A 23,552-nucleotide genomic window follows, 5' to 3' on the forward strand; every position below is an offset into this window, starting at 1 on the left:
GGTGCTATATGATGGGCGTGAACCCAAATTTCTTTTTTCTAATTTGCATTTCCTGGATTGCTAATGAGATCAAACATCATTTAATATATTTATTGGTCTTTTGATTTCCTGCCTAGATACTCTCTGTTCACATCTTTTGCCCATTTAAAAAAACAGGGTCTTTTTCCCTTGTTGTTTTAAAGGAGGTTATTTATAAGTTCTGAATACTAACCGTTTGTGAGTTACATGCCCTACAGATATCTGCACACAGTCTGTGGCTTATCTTTTAGTATTGTTTTTGGTGTACATGCTTCAATTCCTAACTACAGCTCATGAAAACTGTTATCATTGCCTCCGCTTTATAGATGAGAAAACTGGTCCTGTGAGACTTGCCTGAGACCCCTCGGCCAGACTGGGGAAGAGGGACAACTTGAGCCCAGGTCTTCATGACCCTAAGACCCTGGCTTCCCCCAGCTACACTTCTAGACCATCCTCTCTTTCTGGTGAGAAGTAATCATCCACTCTGGCAGCAACAGGTGGTGCTGGGAATGGATGGAAGGGAAAAGAGGCAGGGGCTACAGGCAGAAAAAAATCCACAGAAACTGACCAGTAACCGGGTGACAGGGCCAAGGACAAGGATGCGGCTGCATCCAGGTGCAGGAGACAGAGGTACTTCTAAGGATACAGAAATACAGGAGGAAGGTGTTTGCAGCCTGATTTTTAACATGCTGAAGTGCTGGCGTGAAGTGGTGTTGGAAACGTGGTGCAGGACAGCGGTCCCCAACCTTTTTGGCACCAGGGACCGGTTTCGTGCAAGACAATTTTTCCACGGACAGGGGTGTGGGGCGTGGCTCGGGCAGTAATGCGAGTGATGGGCAGCGGCAGATGAAGCTTCGCTCGCCCGCCCACCGCTCCCGTCCTGCTCTGCGGCCCGTTCCTAACAGGACGCAGACCCGTAATGGTCCGAGGCCCGGGGGTTGGGGATCCCTGGTGTCGGAGACTTCGAGGCCTCCTGCAGAGAATCCCTGCCGCTGAGGGTCTGGGTGAACGGACAGAGAGAGAGAACGTGGAAGGAGAGGAATCAAGTCCAGCTCTGGTGGCCCCAACTCTATCTCACCCACGGGGTCGTGAAATTCCCCAAGAATTCGTCTCACGCAAACTCTTCTTCCTTCCACACCTGACACCCAGCACGACACCAAGCTCACAGGAAGCATTCGATAAACGTTTGCTAAATGAATGAAAACTGTTCTATCCGTTACACAGGTCCACAATCGCTATGGTTCAGAATTTTTTGGCCCTTAGGAAAGTAAGTAAGTACAACAGCCCACTGGAGTTTAAGGTACAGCTCCATTCTGCAGTTAAGTGTACACATATTCACAGGAAGTGGGATAAAGAGAGACCATAAATACCCTTAAAGCATTTAGGTCATGTTTTGCTGCCAAATGAACTTGCGCCAAACTTAAGAAAACAGTTTCGTGTTTTGTAACGTGGAATTGCAGATAAGGGATCGCGAGCCCAGAGCACTGTTTCGTAAGCTTTTCTCACTACAGTGCAGAGTCGAAATACATTTTCCACTGAAACTCATTACACTCACACACACACACCACTACGAATGTAAAGCTGAAACAAATGTTTTATTAAATAATACTCCCTTACAGTATGTGAGGCACTTTGACATTTTCTATTTTATTCTACTTTTTATTTTTAGAATTCTGATTGTAGCCAATTAAATTGAGGTCAAAGCCCACTAGTGGGTTTGAAAAATACTGCCCAAGAGCCCAGCACAGTGCTTTGCACACAATAGCTATTGGGTAAGCGTCTGTCGAGCAAAATGAAGAGTAATAATTGTACAAACAGCACTGTGGACTTTGTACATGGAACACTCTGACCTTGAGACCCCCTCTAGGTTTTGGGTAGCTAGGAGGGGACCCTGGCAGTAAAGATCTGTATCCCCTGGAAGCCAGGATATGAGGGATGGGGGATATCCTGGGTCATAAAAGACAGAGAAACTGCTTAGTTCACAAATCTGCCAAGAGCTGGCCATGGTCCTGCCCGGCAAAGATGAGCAAGAAAACCAGAAAGAGGTGCAAAGATATACTCTTCCTCCTGGATGGTGATCAAGAAGCTCACTTTGCTCTACTTCTGGAGGAACTTCGGCCAGAAAAGAACTCAGCATCCCTTTCAACCTCTTTCAATTCTTCTGGCCCGCAATCATCAATAAATTGGTTTTTCATCATGAAATATCAGAGCTGAAAGGGGCCTAAAGACCACACAAATCAGCCAGTCGGTCCCCTCATCTCACGGGAGGCAGTACAGGCAGGAAGACGTTGGGGGCTGGCGCTGGGACTCACAGTGCAGAAGACCCAGCCGGCTGCCTGCCTGTCCGGGACGCCCGTGGCGTCCAGCGGTGCTGCACGTTTCTCTCAAGCCATAGCCTCCACCACGGCACAAGGATGGTGATGCAGGAAAAACTCTGGCATGAAGTTCGGTGCCTCCCTTGCTCCCTGAGCTCTACCATGGACTGGATCTCGCCCACCAGCACTTAATCCCCTCATACACTCTCAACCTCCTAGTTATGATAGAAATTTTAGGCACCATGATCTTTTCTTCTTCTTCTTCTAATTACCTAAGATGCATTCAGATCTGGTTTAAGCATTTTATACATGAAAATGATATTAAAAATTGTGTACTTCAGGCCACATCTGTCTCTCCCTTTTTTGATTTTTTATAAATAATAAATGTATTATCTGTAACATGAAATTTAGCACTTCATACTTCAGTGTCTTTATATTATCTCTTTTTGTTTGGGGCATATGTAATTTCTCTCTCAAACTGATCAGGGGAACTCAAACACACAAAGGGACCTCTCCTTGGAACCCTCTGCCTCCTGCCCCTAACACCCAGATATCCTTCATCAAATCATCTGGAGCAGTGAGCAGACTGCGGGATGGTAGCACCAACTTTAGTGGGGTAGTTGCCAGCTGCCAGACACTGGAGTTAAGTTACCACCTAGTCCTCCTCTCAGCCCTATGGGGCAGCACCACCATCATCATCATCGTCATCATCACCATCACCATCATCACTATCATTTCCGAGGCTCTGAGATGCCAAGTTCTTGGCCCAAAGCCAAGGATGGTCTGTGTCTTCCTCTCACCTCCCATGGGTAGACTGGCTGCTCCTTAGAATGCAGGATGTTACTTATGGGGTGGACACTAAAAAAACATAGGTTGATTTGTGGGCAAATTCCTTATAAAACCTTTCAATGAGACAACTCCAGGCTACAGGAGTGTACTTTCACTCCTATTTGATCTATGAGCATAATTCAAATCTGTTCCTAGATATAAAACTGGCCATTTTTGGTTTGACTTTCTTTTCCCGAGTTGTTATCACTAATTTGCAAGGTCTACACCCCATTTCAAATGAGATACTACCATATATCAAAGAATAACGAATCGTGGTTAAAAGAAACATATAAATGTGAGGTATTACATTCATAACTTGTAAATACAGTGTATCTTCTAATATATTCTAGATGTTCTTCAAATAGATTACGTTCTGTGTATTCCTCAGATATATTACATTTGTAAATATATTATCTCTTCCAATAAAAAAAAAAAGTCCACTTGTCATACTGTAGTGGCAAGCGTGTGGGTCAGCCATGGAGCTTGGACACAATCACATGCATGTGCACTAAATGTGGACTTGGGAGACTGGTGCTTCCAGAGACCCGTCATAACATTGTAGGGGGCTCCCCAGCACTCTGCTCTGAATCCCCTTCTTCATGAAAGCACTCTGCTCTTCATTAACAGACTGTAAAGGGTAAGACAAAACACACCCACCACACTAGTAAAATTTAATGCTCAAAGCAAGGGGTGGGGTGGGAATCATGTGCGACTTGGCTCTGCTCCTAAGTCTGTGGACTTGTGTAAGGTACTTTTTTCTAAGCTTCAGATTCAGTGGCTCTGGGGTGTAACTCAGGCACTGGTAAATTTTTAAAAGCCGTAATGGGTGATTTTGATGTACACATTTGGTTAAAACTAGCTCACATTTAATTAGTGGTTGTATTTTCCTCAAAATGCTTGCTGCCAATTCCTAATTCCACTGTCTTCCAATTAAGTCTACAATTAAAACTAACTTCAGTCATTTTATTTCAGGACTGCAAAGACATTTTAAAGTATAAATGCAGAAGGAAGCATAAAATAAAAGATTGGGACTTCCCTGGTGGCGCAGTGGTTGAGAGTCCGCCTGCCGATGCTGGACACGGGTTTGTGCCCCGGTCCGGGAAGATCCCACATGCCGCAGAGCGGCTGGGCCCATGAGCCATGGCCACTGAGCCTGCGCGACCGGAGCCTGTGCTCCGCAACGGGAGAGGCCACAACAGTGAGAGGCCCACGTACCGCAAAATAAATAAATAAATAAAGTAAAAATAAATAAATAAAAGATTGAAAAATTTGACTAAGTAAAAGTGTAAATTTTTCTAAATGTGAAAGATACTATAAACAAATTTAAATAACAAATGAAGGAAAATATGCGTACAAGTGACAAAGGTTAATATGTTAATATACAGAGCTTTCAGGGATCATTAAAACAACAACAACAACAACACAACTCCTAGAGAAAAATGAGCCAAGGACCTAAGAGGCATATCACAAAAGGAAAAACATGTAAGAAATACAGTCTTAGTGAAAATCAAATATATGCAAAGTAAAACAAAAGGATACCTTTTTCAACGGTCAAAGAGGTAAAGTTTAAAAACAATGCCCCAAAATAGCCAGGGTGCATGTTAGTTAAAGGTATACATTGGACAACTGTTCTGGGGCATGCTCTGTTAATATTTATCAAGAGGCATCAATCATCTAACAAATATTTTAAATATATCTTTAGAGTTGGTAATTCCAATTCTCAGTATTTATCCTAAGGGAAGAACCAGAGGTGTGTATAAAGATTTAGTACAAGGATCTCCCTTGCAGCATAACATATTAAACAACAGGAAACAAACTAAATGTTCATCAATAAGGGATGACTGGGTACATCTGTGTGATGGAATACCAACTAGTCCAAAAAAAAACCCTCTTAAATAATATTTCAAAATTTGGGAAAACAATCATTCTAATATTCTTATGCGAAATAATAGGTTACAAAACTTAATAGTAAAAAAAAAAAAAAAAAAACTTTAATGGTGTCAATTTGTTAAAACATGTTCTTGAATGATACCAAAATGGTAACAATAGTTATCACTGGGTGGTAGGCGTATAGTGTTTTTTTTCTTTGTACTTTCCTTTAATCTCCAAAACTTCTGCAGTGAACGTGTATTATAACAAGACACCATCAGAACACTGCAAAATCAAGGCACTCGTGTTTTCGAGCTGAACAGATGCCAAACGAATCAAATCTTTCTATGCTACCACTGGATTGCTCAGTGGCAAATGCCTGAGAGTTTGGAAAAGGAAGGAAGACAGACCAACATCAATAATAAAGCAGCCTTTCCCTAGAAAACAGTCATCGTGAAAGTAAAAGGCCGTATGAGAGTCAATGGCCTCCAGTCTCATGGACCCAGGGACAGCCGGCCTCCTCTTGCCAGCTGGGGCCCAAGACCCGAGGCTCACAGAGGCCACAATGGGTTTCCACGCAGGTATCTTTCCCTGTTTGACAATATTTAGTGATTTCTCAGCATAATCCATGTGAAGAATAAGCATCATCAAGACCTCACTGAAAGTTACCTTAAGACCAATTAAAATCTAGCTGAGATAAAGACACTGTGTTTCCTGTCAGCAAATCTTGAGTGAGACTGAGACCATTTGCACAGGATTTGCACATCCTTTGCCCCATGTGACAAGTACAGTGCTCCTTGAATCAACGCCACTGAGCCCTAGAGCTCTACTTCCATCTGGAATGTGGAAGGTAGCCTCTAGTCAAGGTAAATCCGATTTTCCCAAAGACAGTTAAGTTTGTCACCACCAGGGCGCTCACCACCTGCTGTGTCTCCTTGTTGCCTACAAATGTCAAGTCTAAGAACTCACACATGACCTTGATACCCCCCTAGTCCATCAGCGCCACTCAGGAGACCTCAGGAGACACCACCGTCGTAATAAAATTCCACGTTATTTTCTCTACTGGGTTTCCAAAAATGGTATTTTAGTTCCACGCCCCCTCCCTGTTCTGTATTCACGATGCAACAACTAAATTAGAACTAGCCTAAGAGGTTCCATGAGGAGTTAGAAAACCTGGGTTCTAACACAAATTTAGTCACTCTACCTCTTGGAACCTGTCTTATTATGTGTAAAAGGAGGTCACACAGGCACTGCTCAACTCACAGGGTAGTTACAAAGTTTCCATGGACAAATGCTTGTGAAAGTTCTTGGTAAGCAAGAGTCTTGCTACTCTGTGTGATCTGTGGACCAACTGTACTGGCTTCACCAATGAGCCTGTTAGAAAGGCAGAATCCCAAGTCCCACTCCAGAAACACTGAATCCGAATTTGCAATTGAACTAGGTCCCCAAGTTGTGTGCATGTGTGCGCGCGCGCGCACACACACACACACACACACACACACACACACACAGAAGGACTGAGCTGGGTGTTATTTCTGAAAGCTGGCAGGTGATCTAGAGGACCCAGAGGACAGGATGAAAATGAGGTCCTATTCTTACCTGTCTACGGTTTTTCCTGATGCTATTAATGTCATGTGTACTTCTCATCCTTAGAATTTTATGTGTTCTAACGTTCTAATGTCTAAATACTGGAAAACAGTATTTCAGTAATTTCCTAACTAGAGGGCAGAAATTCTGTCTCCATGCTCATCTCTGAGTCACTTACAGTTTGGATTACATGGTCATGCATGTTTGTACTACGTTCCTTTTCAGTTAAAGATTCCTTACAGAAAACTTCAAGATACCTCCTTTAGAGTAGTTGAAGGATTGATTATTTATTTATGCTTGAACAAGTGAGCAAAATCACTTAGAAATCCTGTTCCCTTAAATTTCAGTCTATTCGTATTGTTGGAGGAACAGTCTTCTTTGTTCCTCTTGAGTCTTAAGTGGGAGGAGAAATACAAATTCATCGTTTCAAAAGTTTTTAAATAGACTTTCTAGTCTAGCAACTTTCTAGAACATTCACCCATAAAAATATTTAAAATCATCATTAGCTCCTGAATTTCGTCTGTAGAAGTCTAAGCTGGAAAGTGGTGGGCCTTAAGAATTTCACAGGAGAAAACAGGCATACTGCGAGCTTCCTCTCTCTCCCCTGGGCCTCCGGCTTGGGGGGTAGGGGGTCAAAGCAAACCCTGAGGCCGGGCATGTTGTCTTCCTCCCACTTGTGCCCTTCTCCTGCACAAGGACCACACACCACACGGGCAGCCACCACCTCCTCATGCACACCTGGCTCCACATTACAGCCCCCCTCCCGCTGAACAAAGCTCCCCTCCCTCAGAGCTCTTCTCTTAGTGTGAGGATGGCAGAAGGGCAGTCTTGTCCAACCAAACTCACACCCTGAAAAACTGCAGGCTCAGTGAGTCTGTCCAGATGACTTTTGTAACCCTGGCCTCCAGCACGATACCTGGCACCATAGCTGCTGCCCAGAAAGTATCTATTGACTGTAGTCATCCATTAAAACGTTTTCTAAAGGCACAGTCACCATCCAGCTGGGGGACTGTTAGCTGCAAGGGAACATTCAGGCAGAGAAGGGGCTGGAAGCAGGAACGACCTGCTGGCCAGGCCGCCCGGCCTGAAGACCCTGCCCCGAGGCTCCTCTACGGCAGTTGGGGCTTTTTTTGTATGTCTTTTGCTTTCTTCCAGAGCCTTTAAAAGCTCCAAGTTTCTTCACAACTCCCAAAGTGGGAGCAGTGGGGGATTCATTCATTCACTCCTTCGAATATTATGTATTTGCTGAGTTTCTAACATATGTCAGGTGTCGTTCTAGCTTTGAGGAAACATCCAGGAACAAAACAAAGACCTTGCCCTCTCTGAGCTTATGGCTTAGTGGAGGAGACAAGTTTTTCATGCCAGGTTGCGATAGCTGCTAGGAGGAAATAAGGGAGCTAATACCAGAGACGCTGCTTTGCACATCTGATGAGGAGACAATTTACAGAGAACTAACGGAAGCAAGGCGGGGAGCCCTGTGAGCCCCTGGGGGCACGTTACCAGGCAAAGGGAACAGCGAGGGCAAAGGCCCTGAGATGGAAAGGAGTGGTAATCACCAACGGGGCTGGCTGATGAGCAGAACCGGTGACATAGCTATGGTTTTTAAGTAGCTCCCATTTTTTTGGGTAAATTTATTTATTTTTGGCTGCGTTGGGTATTTGTTGCAGCACACAGGCTTCTCATTGCGGTGGCTTCTCTTGTTGCAGAGCACGGGCTCTAGAGCGCAGGCTCTGTAGTTGTGGCGCACGGCCTTAGTTGCTCCACGGCCTGTGGGATCTTCCCGGACCAGGGCTCTAACCCATGTCCCCTGCGTTGGCTGGCTGATTCTTAACCACTGCACCACCAGGGAAGTCCCAGTAGCACCCATTTTTAAGAAGAGGGAATAGACCTTATGACTTCAACCTAAGTCAAACCTTCCATGTAACAGGGCTCTGAGTCCTGGACTCCTTGAGTTCTGCTCATTGTGTCTAGTGCACAATGGCTCAATCTAGGAACCATCTAAAAACCTTGAGGATGAGAAGTGGCTGGGGAGGATGGCATAGATATAAAACCCACTGAGTAATCCAATTCGACCACCTCCAGAGAGGACATTTCCCTGAAAGAACTAAAGTAACAAACTTAATCCTCCTAAAAACTTCTACACTGAGAAACAGATCGGGGTTTCGTGGTAGAATGTTCAACTTCCTAGGAGAATGTGTTGTCTTTCATCCGCCTAATGAGAACGGTAAACCGTGGAATCAAAGGAGCTTCATGGGAAGAAGCTAGAAAGTCCCGAGTCTGGCTACGATACGGGCTAAGCACTTACATACCCAAGGCTTCTGCGGGCCGCCGCCTGCGAGTCAGGGCTCTGGAAGCGGCTGCAGACGCGCGTCGTGAGCCACAGGTGTTCCCACCGCGAGGTGACACGAGACGCGGTTCCCTCCGCGCCCAATGCAGAGGCCACAGCCCTCAACCCACCTGCTGCTGTCGCCACGCAGGTCTGAAGACGTAAGCCGTCGCTGAAGTGCACAGGAAAGGGCAGGCATGCGCACATGCCCGCACGCATACGCAAGGCACGCACGCACGCACACGCCCCCGCACGCACGCACCCCCCCCCCCCCCCCCCGCCCACACACTCTGCTCCCAGGTAACGTCTTACAGCGCAAAATCCTAATATCTTGTATCTCGGTTATAAGCATCCCCGTTTTTGGAATTGTCCATCATTTACACCAAGGAGATGATTGGGTTAGTGCAGATACTATACAGAAGGTTATTTATTGAAACTGAGTTTATAAGGGTGAAAACTGGAAAGAACCTGAATAACGAGAATCGTAAACCACTAAACTTCCAGCAATAGTGTTGGTTATATCTGCATGGAGCACCCATTACAAAGGATGTTGTTAGCAAATACTGTATACTCCTGAGAAGAAAGAAGTCTAAACTGACGGTGATCAGGATATTAATAGCAGTGAGATGGTGAACTCTGCTTTTTATTTTTCTGTGCCAGCTGAAATTTTTACAAATCATATGCTTTTTATGAGAAAAAAAGTTATACGCTTTTGGAAACACAGGTACTGAGAGATGGAAGAGAGGAAATTACTACTAACCACCTTCTTCTCCATTCCTCACTTGCCAGAGATTATAAACTGCGAACCCCCAAAAGCCAATGAATCTTTGCTATACTCGGTGGAAACGCCCACATGGGAGAAGCCCCAGAGGACAGCAGTGGTCCCCTGCTGCCTGTAGAACTTAACCCCTACTCCCTCCGTGGCATCTGGGGTCCTCCGTGATCTGTCTCATTTTCACCACCCTTGAGTTTGACCTTGCTCAGCCTGGCCTGTCCTTCTAACCCCCTTGCGAAGTATGTGGCCCCTGGGGCCCCCTCTAAAAGCCCATCCTTTGTTAGTGGGCCCTCAGGACTCTCCGTGTCAGATTCTGCCATGCAGTCCAGCTTGTTATGACCTTGCCTATCTCCACAAATAACGTCATGTAGATGCCATCTGGGCTGGATCCTGGGAAAGATTCTGGGCAGAAGGAATGACAGTGGCAGAAACAAGGAGGAATGTGCACAGCTGGTCTTAGATGCAGTGCAAGCCTCTAGCATAGATCAAGGAGTGGCAAGAAAAGCCATACACCATTGTTGGAAATGTTTCAATATTTTCTCTCTTCCTTAAGATAAACCTGTTGCTCAGCTCCAATTACTACAAACATCGTCTTTCCCAAATCACACTTTCCAGGGAGGTCTCCTCTGATCTCCCTGTTTGAAAACTAACACCTACCCCTCCATCCCTCACCAGGGTCCTGAGCACATTCTCTCTTTTCTATTTATTCCACAGTGTGATAATTTACTTGTGTCTGTTTACTTCTGCCAGAATGTAAACTCCACGCTTTGTGTGTTCTGTTTCCCAAGAGTCCAGAGCACAGTAAGCGTCCAGTATGTTGGAGGAATGAATAACTTACTTAGGTGCCATGTCCAACTGTACTGCGCTTCTCAAGACCCCTACGGAATAGCTTTTAGAGGAAATGATTTTGCTGGAGACTCTCATACTGAAAAAGGTGGGGAGAAACAGGAAACAAGACTGGCAAGCGACAACTTCCAATTGTTGAGAAACGTGGCCTTTTCATTCACTCGGCTGTCTAAGGATGCAGAAACTCTGCCCACTTGATGCCCGGCTGGGCACCAGGGTAATCCAGTGCTCAGACATTTCATTTGTGAGGATTCAAGTCTCCATCAGCAGGAGGAAGATGAGGACAAAAACAGAACTGGAAGAGGCAAGAGTTAATGTGCAGTACTCAGCTCTGTGCTGTTTGGCCATAAAAACATCCTGATAAACCAGTGATAACTGTATCCTAATCCAGTATTTGCTGCACTTTAATAAGAACTTTTACCCATCCCTGTGCCACTTCCCTTCTATCACCTCTGATTCTTGCTCTAAATTTCAAATCCTTAAGGTACTCATCAACTTCACTACAAAAAGTTGGTAGTGAGCCAGAAAGATCTGTGGGGCAGGAGACCAAGAATGGAAAGACAAGAGAAAGGGCTATTACAAGGTTTTACACGGTACTCAGACCAAAGTGATATTTTTTTGATCAGAATTTAGGACATGGAAGATGGAATTCTAGATCAGCAGCTGACAGCAATTTTTTAGAGGAAATGGCAACCACTGAATTAACTCTACTTGTTAATCTCAATTTAACCACATTAATCTAAATAATCTAGGGGCAGGGAGAAACAACAATTTGCTACAATGACTTCCTGGAAGGATGTTATAAAACAAGCAAACAAGAACTGCTTATGGTGGTAGATGTGAAAAGCCACGCTCCAACACCTGCCTCAGACCTCCTAAAATCCAGCCGTGGCCTTCAGCCCCGACACCAGGGGGAGTCCTGATGAATCAGGGCCAACAAGAACCGGGGGAGGTCCCAAACGAGATCCACAAACCACCCATTCACCTGTCTTTAGCCTGGTACTTAGACAGAATAATCCCTCCCTTTTTAAAGTGGGAAAACTAGCCTCAAATGATGTGAATATTTTAACATTTGCTAGCAGATTCTGCAAATGGGGCTTTGAAAATTGCATAACTCATTCTGTGATGTGGTTTTCTAAGGTCAAAATGGGGCCTGGAGGAGCCTCTGAGAGCAACTCAAGAGCTAAAGAAAGTTTTAATTCCCAAGGGAAAGTTCCTGCGGTATTACTTGACTAAAACTGTTACTTGGTTTGGAGCAAGACTGAGATACTGATGACAGAAAAAAACTAAATCCCGGATTTACACCTGTGTTATCAAAGGCCCATAATAAGAGACGTGTGCTTTCTCTTCAGAATACAAAACTGCAGATCTACCAAAATTTGGGGTCCTATTTGAGGTGAAATGGTTTCAATCAATTATTCTTTCTCTGCTACAAAATTAAGAATGCTCAAAATATTTAATCCAAAATTTTAATGGGAAAGTAGTGCCTTCCAGTATTGAGAAATTTAAAACTCTTGCTGATTGTTTTCCACCCTTGGGAACGGACGTACAGCACATAGCAAATGAAGTCCAAAATATCTCTCAAACCAATTTCATCTTATTTAGTAATTTCATTCTTGCTTTCAAGTTCCAGTGAATACAGAAAGCAGGTGTCTGCCTCACTCATCATAGCCCTGGGTTTAATAACTCAAAGTTGGGTCTCCTAAGAAAAAGTCTCTAAGGAAAACACTTAATGTAGAATATGACAAGCTTTCCCTAATGAGCAATTCAGTGAGAATTTTGCAACATCCCTGGAGATAAAGGGAGGTACTTTGGAGTATTGTAAACCATGACTAGAGATCACTGACTTCCTCCGAACTTGCCTACAAGCACCTGTTCAGGAAGGATACCGACCTTCATCTTAAAGCTGCCAAAGGAAGAAATCTCAGTATCTTTCTTGGAAATTCACTCCTTGACACCTTTTATATATATATATATATATATGTCACTTACACGAGCGGCTAGCACATAAGTAGACGAGACATAAAAATTGGTATTGTGTGGCTTATACTTTTCTGAAAAATGCCCTTCTGGTGGGGGAAAATGAAGGTGATCACCCTACGGCCCAAACACATCTCGGAGTCATCCTTAGTTTCTCCTTCTTCGGGATTCTTTTCTCCGGTTCTTTTAAAACTAATAAAAGTAGTCTGGTCACACAAGACTATTCAATCTTGAACTTTAATATTAGAGATAAGCGGAAATAAAAATGTTATAACCACTGCATAGTTCCTGGTCGTATTAGTGTAGAATTTCCTGCATGTTGATGACTATTTATTTCACAGGTTGAAAAATCACCTGCAAAGTAGTAAAAATGGTTTCCTCAAAGTTTGTATTGTAGCAGATCTTTGCATTATCAGTTCATTTTCACACAAAACTACCGGCAATTTGTCTGACAGATTTCCAGACAACCACTGGTTGAAACAGGATACCAGCTATCCTTTTAACTGCTACCCATAATAAGGTTATGACAATGACTCCCATGACACAGCAGTGCTGAAGTAATTATCTACACCTTCCCAAACTGTTCTCTGGCACCCTAATCAGTGTCCTATGAGTTATGGGTTGTGGGATAAACAACTGGGACCTTAATATGCTAATATTGCACAGAATATTGGAATTAACATTCCAAGAAGTAGCAGCTCCCAGCCTTCCGATTTCACAGGCCAATACAAAAATTTTTAAATATCTTTAGAGAACTAACTTGGGATGGCAAGCTTTTCATTTTTACCAAATAAGGGCATACAGTAGACAGGAGGACATAAAAGTTTAAAGGACATTTCTTTTTTTTTTTAACTGAAAAAATATTTTGAAGTCCTTACACTGTCTTTGCTTTTTTTTTCCTATTTTGCCTCAGATCAGCACCCTTCCTCTGCTGCTCATTCAGGAACTGTGAGGATAGACTTCTAGTACCAAGCTTGACCTTGCATCATGGTCCACGGGTCACAGCTTACACACACTGACCCACACCACTGCTAATTCCAGATGGGGATCTTTCTTTTCCCTTCAAACTACAAATCCCACCTCCACCCCATTCCTACTGACTTACTACTGCTGTTAACTTGGACAGAAAACGGTCACAAACCTCCTATTTAGACCATCACATTTACAGATCTTTTTGTTCATTTCCTTTCCTTTAACTCACATATTTTATTTAACAAAAGTATCATTACTAAAAGCTCCTTCAGAGTACAAAGCTACTTTATTTGGACAAAGTTTGCTGCATACACAGAAATACTTGATATGCATTTCCAGCCAGCCCAATCCCAAGCATTTGGTAATTACAGCCAAAAGTTTGGAAACTCTTACTGGAGACATGGACCCTGTTTACAATATTTTTATTTTATGTGGAATGTGCGGAAAACAAACACACAAGAGCAGCTTCTAAGGATATCTGTGCATTCCATGAGAAGTAAACATAGTATTGTACGCTGTAAAAGTTTACTCAAAAAAATAATTTCAAACTCTTAGGCTTTAAATAATGAGACTGTTTAAGTTTAATTTTATTACAGCAAGAGTCAGAATATTATATACAGTATATACTCCTTTACACAAAACACATTTGCACGTGTTTCTGAAAGCTACTTGTAAGAAAAAAACGTTTAGAGTACTATCACATTTTGAAAATGTCAGGATAATTTGGTAATATTTTCTAAGGGTTATGTTACTTTGTGTATTTTTTAAAGTAAGACATACCTGGATGGTCAATGTGGGTTCATGTGGGTTAACCTCAAATCTGGCATATTTTTGGACAAATCTTGCTTTCAAAATCTTATTGATGTGATCATTTTCTCTGCACATGATTTGTTTTACTAGCATCTGGGGGAAAACATATGGATCTCTCCAACTATCTCATTAACTCAGGACTCTAGGACCTAGGCAAGCTCACAGAGAAGTCAGTTCTGGCTCATCCTGTGCCTGAGGCAGGGTGAGGGTTCACTCCTGGCCTCAAGAGGCCTGGGTGGTGAGGGAAAGAGTGGACAGTCACACCCAGCTGAGCATCAGAACAGAGCAGATGGCCAATGGAGACACCTGTCAACACCACAGCTAAAAAAGCTCTATTTTAAATACAATACTATGAACTTTTATAGGCAAACCTTAGAGAGCCAAGATTGCTAAGTCTGGATCTATTCTATTTCCCCGCAGGCAGGGAGGGAGATGGAAATGCAAGGACACAAGTAGACTCCTTCAGAGGAAAGCAATGGAAACCTCCCATCACAGGCAGAACAAAACAGGACAAGAGGGAAGAAGCCTGGACAGTGCTGTTATAATTCTATCCTGACCTAAGACAAAGGGGCTAAAGTTGGGCAACATTTAGAAGAGCTGAAAAGGAAATGGAATAAAGTTACCTGGGAAGGAGAAGTGGGATAGATTTAACAGATTCTGATCAATTTTGGAATCCTATATGCTCAACGTTTTCCCCACATTTAGGTCAACAGTACAGAAAAAAAAGGACAGAGAACAAGCATCTGGGCACAGATGAACTCAGGCTCCTCTCTCAGGGCAGGTGAAATTGGGAGGCACATGTTGTAAAAGTCCAAACACTATATTCCAAAAGGAACACAGAAACACCTTTGAATCGGAACACATGACGTCTAACTTTAGTTAAGCTGAAGGACCCAGGCTCCCTCCACCAGTGTGAATGATCAAGAGTCGACTGTACTGACGGCAGTGTTTTAGAGGCTAGAGCTGTGTTTTTCTTACATTCAAGATATATGTTATCTGTCTACAGGTCCAATTCATAAAAGACATTCAAATTATGTTTCACGTACAAAAGCGGTGAAGTCTAAGATGTTTCCAGAGTGTGCTGTGCTGTAATCTGATGATGATCTTCCATCTTTCTACTCGGTCCCAAAATTACTTCCTTCAGATTTCTTGATTTTTCAAGGATGACCTTCTCAGTGAAGCTGTATTTGGCAGAAAAGTCCCAATGAATGCCGTAACAAGCAGTTGATCTGAGATTCCGAAATGGAGATTAGAGCCACTCAAATGGAATTTTTTGTCAAAACACGTTTCTAATAAGATAAATCAAAGCATCCCTCTGTGTCAAAATATGAACTGAAGGCAGTTTTCTCTAAAGTTACAAATAGATTAATAAAATTCAGAAATAATCATACACGCAGGAAACTTGAAAGGAATAAAGAACAAAATATCTAGGAATCTCAACAATTTTCCTGAAAATGTGCTACAAATTTCAGAGTCACAAAATAACAGAATCCCAAATTTCCAGTCATTATGTTAATTTGAAGTACACATTTCACACCATGAATGTGATATCCTAAAACATGAGAAAAAAAGTTACATTTAGGTAGAACACCTTTATAATGATGAAAAATTTTAGGAGAAATATGCTCATTTTTAAAAACAAAACATTAATATTCAACTGACTATGAAATAAATGCCCCTAAACCAGCAGGAGGTAGGTACTACCTAGGAGGGCTGTCCCATGCCTCAGGCCCTATTCTTACCATTTGCACCTTTGGGGCAGCCCTTTGCAGAGTTTTTGCTCCATGACATCACAAAGCTCTGGACTGTGGCTTCAGTTCAGTGGGTAAGGCAGTAAGCATCCTTCAGGATCTGGCGCTCCATTCAAAGGTGACAGAGAACTACAGACGGAGAGTGACAACAAAGCTGGAGCAAGGTCAGAAGTAAAATGAAGATGGTCTTTTAGATCAGGGCTTCCTGAATGACAACCAAGGGCCATCCCTCCACCCTCAGAAATGGAAGTTTTGTTGGGGAAACGATCCATAGCTTTCTGCCGGTTTTCAAAATGGGGTTTAAAACTTCCAAAATACAAATGGCCATCGTTCGAGGCTCACTTTCTCTATGTGCCCCTATGTACTGACTGTACCCAAAGATCTAATGATCCCTGGGTAACTGAGTCAATTTCTGAATCCTCACAGCGATGTGCAAGGCCGTGAAGTGCAGTGATCCAAGAAGGTACAGACCTTCCCATGAGACATACACACTAGAAATGCTATTGTAGTACAACTTTAAACAAATTTAGGTTTTATTTAGAAGTTTCTAGAAAGCAACCATCAAATTCTGATTATATTCATGCCATCAATTCTCTACTATGTTCAGTATTCTGCATTATTTCCTAAAGTTATACAGCAGGGATGAAAGACCCATTTTTAAAATATTTTCTCTAATATTTAAGATATTTATTTTGAATTAAGCTAATCTTTGAGCTACATGCCCATTCATAACATACCAGAATAAAATCAAACTCATTGTTAGTAAATGCACTGATATTTCCCAAGATCACCTGCCACTATCCTTAAAATACTGCGGCATGCCAGTGTGAAGTACCCAAATTAAATCGGAATGCCTCCTGTCCAAGGAATTTCACACGCTACCTCATAACCTCCAGGAAACGAATTCCCTGCCCTTAGCGCACCTTCGGTTAGTTATATAAGAGCTTACCACCCCGCCCCCATCCCCACCATCATTTTCATTCTTAGGCTCTTAAGGTTTCCCCTCTCCTGGGTCTCTTTCATTTGTACTCACAGTGTTCACAGAATCTAAGAAGATCTTTAAAATATTCATTCCAGTAGGGACCAAGTTTTTTCCTGCCTAATTCCTTTAGGGTATATCAAATGCCTAGGCCCGGTCAATATTGTGGCTAGAATTGGCTAAGAGGAAACGCCTCTATTGACAAAAGTATCACAGAAAGAGAGTTTTGTTTTGTTTTGGTTTTTTTGCGGTACGCGGGCCTCTCACTGCTGTGGCCTCTCCCTGCTGTGGCCTCTCCCGTTGCGGAGCACAGGCTCCAGACGCGCAGGCCCAGCGGCCATGGCTCACAGGCCCAGCTGCTTCACAGCGTGTGGGATCTTCCCGGACCGGGGCACAAACCCGTGTCCCCTGCATCGGCAGGCGGACTCGCAACCACTGCGCCACCAGGGAAGCCCCACAGAAAGAGAGTTTTTTAAAACCAGTTGTAATGGGAAAGCAGCTAAATAGGCAACACATTTAGATTAAAATATAACTTGATTTTTTAAAAAATCTATCTGATGTTTTCATTGTGCCATTAAATATTTATCAGCCAATTCCTCTTCAACCAAGCAAAGCAAGGGAGGAGGGGGGAGGGTGCGGTTACAGTGTAGTTTATTTAGCTTCTAAATGCCTTCTAATAGAAATGTTATGAAACTTCTGTTCTACACCAATTTCTGTATTACTGGATAATCTACCAATAATAAAACTTGCAATAAACAAATAATTAACATCCTACTGAGCTACCACTCAATCTCTGTAGTTCCCTGAATTCTACTTATCCTTTCCCTTTAATCCTTTTTCAAGTTGCTCTGAATACGGTCTTTAAAAAAAAAAATCAATCTTTCTCCAGTTTTGGTCAAAACGATAGGGAGGCAATCATATTTGACCATCAAAATAACTACCCACCCAGAATGTTCCTCAAGTTCCTAATCCCAGCAGGAACAGGCCAGAGAAGATAACCACCAATAATGGAACTCCAGTCACCCAAGCACTGATTCTCCTATCAAATACATCTCCACCCATTTCTAGGGTCAAGAATGACCTAGTTCACATTCTGGGTCTACATGAAAGTAGCCTATAGTTTTAGAACAGTGTACATAGAATATAGGCAACTTGCAATTTTTTAAGGGAAACAGCCCTTCTTGGAAAGTCCGGTTTTGTTCCTTCTCCTTTTCATTCACACAGTCTGCCTCTTGGCATTTTCCTCTCCAAATTTATTCACTCAACAACAGGGGGAGAGGAGGAGGTGAAACTGAGCAGCTCCTTTCCCTCCTCATTGGCACTTCCGTCCCACATAATAATATCTAACTTGAAAACTGGCAGCATTTTGCCACAAATGTATTGGATATATCGGATAGAATTTGCATATTCTGATACAGACCATGTTGAGGCCATTTCCAGGTTGAAGTTTTGTAATTACTACCTTTAGGACTGTCACCTGATGATTTTTTTAATTAATAAAAAAATATGGAACGCTTCACAAATTTGCATGTCATCCTTGCACAGGGGCCATGCTAATCTTCTCTGTATCGTTCGAATCTTAGTATATGTGCTGCCGAAGCGAGCACTCACCTGATGATTATTTTATCTTCTCTCCTCCTGATCAAAAATTACCTCTGATCTACGTAAGCTACACTACAAGGTAGGCAGGCAAAGAAGCTGACCAAATTGGCACAGGAGGATTACATAAACTGCCTGGAAAAATATGAGGTCCATGAGAGCCCCCAAATCTTCAAAAGATAATTGTCTCCAGAGTATGACACTAATAATGATAGCTGAGAATTTGAGACATGCATGCTAACTTAGAAATACAAAATTATAATGCCTATTCTTTTATATACTTTTTATTAAATCTATTGGTTCACCTAGAAAGTCATTATATACACAAAAACAACAATTTCCAGAGTTCCTAAATATTTCCAACATATTCAACTTAGGGATCCAAGATTCTGAACATGCCATCACCAAAAAAAATTGCAAACCTAAAAAACAAAAAGGAAAAAAAATTAAACAATGTCAAAAGGAAAAGACTTTCTTAGAAAAGGTCAATATTTACTTTTATAATTTTCAAAACATTTTAAAGTTAATTTTTTTCTCATTTACAGTTATATGCTGGTAAGTCTAATATTAAAGTTTTCCTTAATAACAAGGCAGTTTACTTATAACAAAATAAATATTAAACTATAGTCATACACATTACCTATTTAAATATTTACTGGGTCAAAATATCTTCGTATGTACAGCTTCAGGCTTTAAAGTGGTATTAGATTTGTCTTTATTTTCTTTGAAAAGCTACCATTAAGGTAACAGACATTCAGATGCATAAATGAAATTACTGATTTCATTCTTATTAACTCATACCTTTAGAAACTATGTTTTAGCCAGTTAGTAGTGGTGAAAGTCTTTGTGCTTCTATTTCATTAACTTTTAGCACATGAAATAAGAAAGATGACCTTCAAAGTTCTTGTAAGCTCAAAAAGGGTCAATCTAGATAGGCTTTATTTGAAAAAGAAAAACAATTTTGTTTGGGAAAATACAAGAAATGAGAATTTCTAAAAATAAAAATAATCAGTAATTCTCATTAAAACATTAATACACAAAAATGAACTATATGAACAATTCTTCTAACTACAGGCTTAAAAACCATGCTATTTAGACCAGCCTATTTAATTTTTCCATAGAAAATCAGGAGTTCAGAGTTCACATTTCCAAAAGAAGAGTAAAACAACAAATTAAGAGATAAGATAAAACAAGGAAACAACCTATTGTACATTGCTTTTCTTTAGAACAAGGCTAGGCTGAATTATCTAAGTATAAATTGAGGTCACAGATATATAGTCATTGCACTCCAGTCAACCAAAACAGTGCCTGGATTTACGTAACATGTGAATAAGTCTATTATCATAGAAAGTCACATACATGAATAAGAAGAATATATTTTATAAATTTTAAGTCACTCTCAACATCTGAGAAAATACTGTCAGTAAAATACTATTTGTAATACTGTTTTTAAGAAAACACTGTTTGTAAGGAAATGAGGTGATGTTTAGAACTATATTACAACTGAGCCTCTAGAAGAGAACATGAAAATAAGCATGACTTAAAAAAATAATAATAATTCTCATTGTTGTCAGTTCCTTAGAATTTGCCCTCTGCGTTACTCTCTGGAATAGGATGACAATTTCATTTTCTCAGCACCTCATCACAATTAAACAAACTGATGCATAATTTAGACTAAATATAAGTACATTTATAATATTATTTTTGCTATTAATGCTGTTACATGTAGTACAGGAAATGAAATAATATGAAGAGCCACTTCTTCTGAAAAAGTGGCTTAGTATAAAATTCGAACTTGAGCAAAGAATCTACTGAAATTCTATTCTGGGGGGGTGGAGGGATAGTGATTGCCTTATCAGCACGGCTATATCAACACATTTAACAGGACATGGTCCGTTGGAATAAACTTAATAAAGAGAGCCACTACACTCCCTGAAAAATGTTTTACTACAATAGAGTGCTGTTATCTTCAACTATAAAATATATTTGGAACTAAGATACATGTAATAATTAGAGCAGAGTTTAACTGATACAACTAACATTCTTAATGGGCACTTTACCTTTTAAAAAGTAAAAAGCAAAAAACACACACATACATAAAACATCAAAATTCTTTATGACAGAAAAGCAAAGCTATGGCAAGAATCCTTACTTCCTACTCTGAAAACCTTATGAAGCCCGTAGTCCCTGTTAAGAGCAAGCTGTATTGGTTTGCAAAGGAAAAACATTATTTCAATCTGCAAATACCTAATGGGCTCAGGTGCTTTCGTATAATAAATATTTTGTGGTTACTTAAGTACCTCACAAGAGCTCATTTTTTTTAAAGTTATGTTTAAACAACTCTTAAAGGTTTAATTAATATGTAGTTTTATATAATTAATCCTTTTGTTATTAAACACTTGAACCAGTTTAGTTAGAATGGCAGCATGTTGTTTAATACCTTTTGTTCACAACTTAAAATTTTAAGCTTAAAAAGAAAGGAATTGGGGTAGGAGAGGAGACATGGAAAAACATGAAGGCCTCTCTTTGTCTCAGGCTTTGCCATTACCATTCTGTCTGCAGTGGTTTCAGGACGAGGCGATCGCACACCTTCTAGCCAGAAATCAGATGGCCTCAAAACAACCTCATTTCAGTCTTAGGCCTCATGTCTTTCGCTTAGAGCTAAAAATAAAAATACATGTGAATGAACAAATGGTCATGAAATGAAACCTTGAACATGACACTAAAATGTAAAATATTAGAAGGCATTATTAATCTCAGAAAAATGAAAATGTACACATTTCCATCCAGAGTACCACAACCTTATTTAGAAAGTGTGCTCTTCTTACCCTGTCAGCTTGCTGGGTATAACAATAATGACAATTTAATTCCAAGGTGGTTCAACAAAGCAAGAGTAATATTTTATTCATCTCCTGAGATTATGAAACATTTATTTATTTCTTACAGAGTTAAATATAACAATATCATTAACGAAGCTAATGATGTTAGACAGCAACTTAGCACTTCTTTACGCACATAAACCAAGGCAAGAAAGTAAAGTGTAACGCTGAACCAGTACAATGATCTGGCCCTAAGAAACACATTTTTGTGTATTTAGAACTCCTAGTCCAACAGTAATGCTAGTAGTAAGTGAAAATTAACCTGTTTCTACAAAGTGAGCGTTCACTCATTCCACAAATATTGAATGTTTCGAAGCACTGGAAGTCAAATGCTGAATATGAAAGATGGTTCCAAACCTCAGCGAGTGGGGTCCTAGCCTTTTATTTCCTAACTTTTTGTCTCGGGTCTTGGCTATAATGCTAAGGGGACAGAAAATAAGGATTGCTGTTTCCATGAGAGGAGGAGATCGGTATGTATCACACGACAGCTGAATGAGACTGCAGGACTGGAAACAAAACCCACTCAGAAGCCCCACGCTCATGCTGCGAGTGAACGCCAGTCACCAGTCGGTCTCTTCCCATGTGAAGCTTGTGTTTTCAAAACCCTACATCAATCCTGAAAATTAATTATCCTTCATTTGGAGAGCACTGGTGGTTTCAACCCCAAGTATAAACATCTCAGACTACTTTGTAAGGTTATGTCAGCCAAGAAACTAAAATCACTTAATAGAAGAGTACTTCATTCACCTGAAGCCACAATTTAAAATCAGAAATTCTGCTGCCAAAGCTACTTAAAGAGTTGGGCTTAACTATAGTGTAATGAAGACAAGTATCTCATAAATTTTTATACCATTCATACATATCCATTAAATTAAATACATAAATTACCATTAGAGTCTATACTAACATTGTTCAATGTTTTTCATTTCTCTGCTTGATCTATACCAATGAAATTCTTTGTGTAGGAATATGGTACATTACCAAAAAATATCAAAATATATACACATGATTCAGTTTAAGCTCTATGTTTGTCTTAAATCAAGGGTCTATAAACACGTCTGAGTCAGCTTATCTTCCTTCATTTTTCATGTGAATTCCAACTAAATTTAATATCTGGACAACTGGTACAAAGTTAAATGGTTTGACTCTGAAGTTTCTAGGTCTCAGAACCACACTTTAGAGGAATAAACTGTAATTTACACTTAAGTATTTAGAATAAAGAAGAAAAGAACTGTTTTGAGTCATATCTAGGTTTAGGCTAAGGCTTGCCTCAAGTGAAAATATTAAAAACAAAATCAATGAGCTCTGAAGTCCATTTCCCACTGATGTTCATAAGATGATTCTATAAGTTTTATCTTGTGATGCATTCACATCTTCATCAAGGAAAACTGCATGCTGGTCTGATTTGTAAACAGTCAATGTATCATGTATGTCATAGATCCCTGCTTTTTCCAGTTGCAATAAATTTCAAAGAAGACATAAATAATTGATAGATACACTTTTGCTATAAGCCTTAAACATTCACTTATCTGTAAATTCCAAATCTGTGTCTTACATCAACGAAGAGAACCCACAGTTCTTCTCAATTCATATTTGCTAGCATTCTTTGGCAAAAAACGAAAAGTAGCTGCCTCTCCAAAACTCAGGTCTTTCCCTTAAGTAACTTTTATCCTCATCCATACTATGTTCACAGTTTCATTCCCCCCTTTGCTTCAATCACAGTATGTTTTGTTATACAAGTTACAGTTCTATCATATTCCCTGAACCAATCCATCCAACCCAGAGAATGCAACAACAACAAATATTTGACCCTATTCTTTGAATTCCACAATTTTCACTACTCTCACTTTGGTCAAGACCTTTAATGATAAAGTAGTGAGATTTTAATACTTTAATGATAAAGTAGTGAGTGATAAAGCTATAAAGACATGCTTTATAGCTTATTAAGGCAAGTAATTTTATACTCAGTCTTGTTATATTAATCATAAAACTCCATTTGTCACTTCAAGACTGATACA

The 23,552-nt window shown here is 40.8% G+C and overlaps 1 protein-coding gene and 1 non-coding gene across 2 annotated transcripts in view; both read right to left on the bottom strand.

Annotated features, from left to right (window-relative positions):
• The window catches only part of XKR6 (XK related 6), a 272,791-nt gene that overhangs the window by 174,244 nt on the left and 74,995 nt on the right, over nt 1-23,552 (bottom strand). The window lies entirely within an intron of this gene.
• Nucleotides 18,557-18,663, bottom strand: LOC113610193 (U6 spliceosomal RNA). The gene has a single exon (XR_003428991.1). It is a non-coding gene; the product is annotated as a U6 spliceosomal RNA (small nuclear RNA).

Source organism: Aethalodelphis obliquidens, unplaced genomic scaffold, assembly GCF_003676395.1.
Source record: "Aethalodelphis obliquidens isolate GAN/ISIS:26980383/991018 unplaced genomic scaffold, ASM367639v1 scaffold61, whole genome shotgun sequence".
In the NCBI taxonomy this organism is placed as follows: domain Eukaryota; kingdom Metazoa; phylum Chordata; class Mammalia; order Artiodactyla; family Delphinidae; genus Aethalodelphis; species Aethalodelphis obliquidens.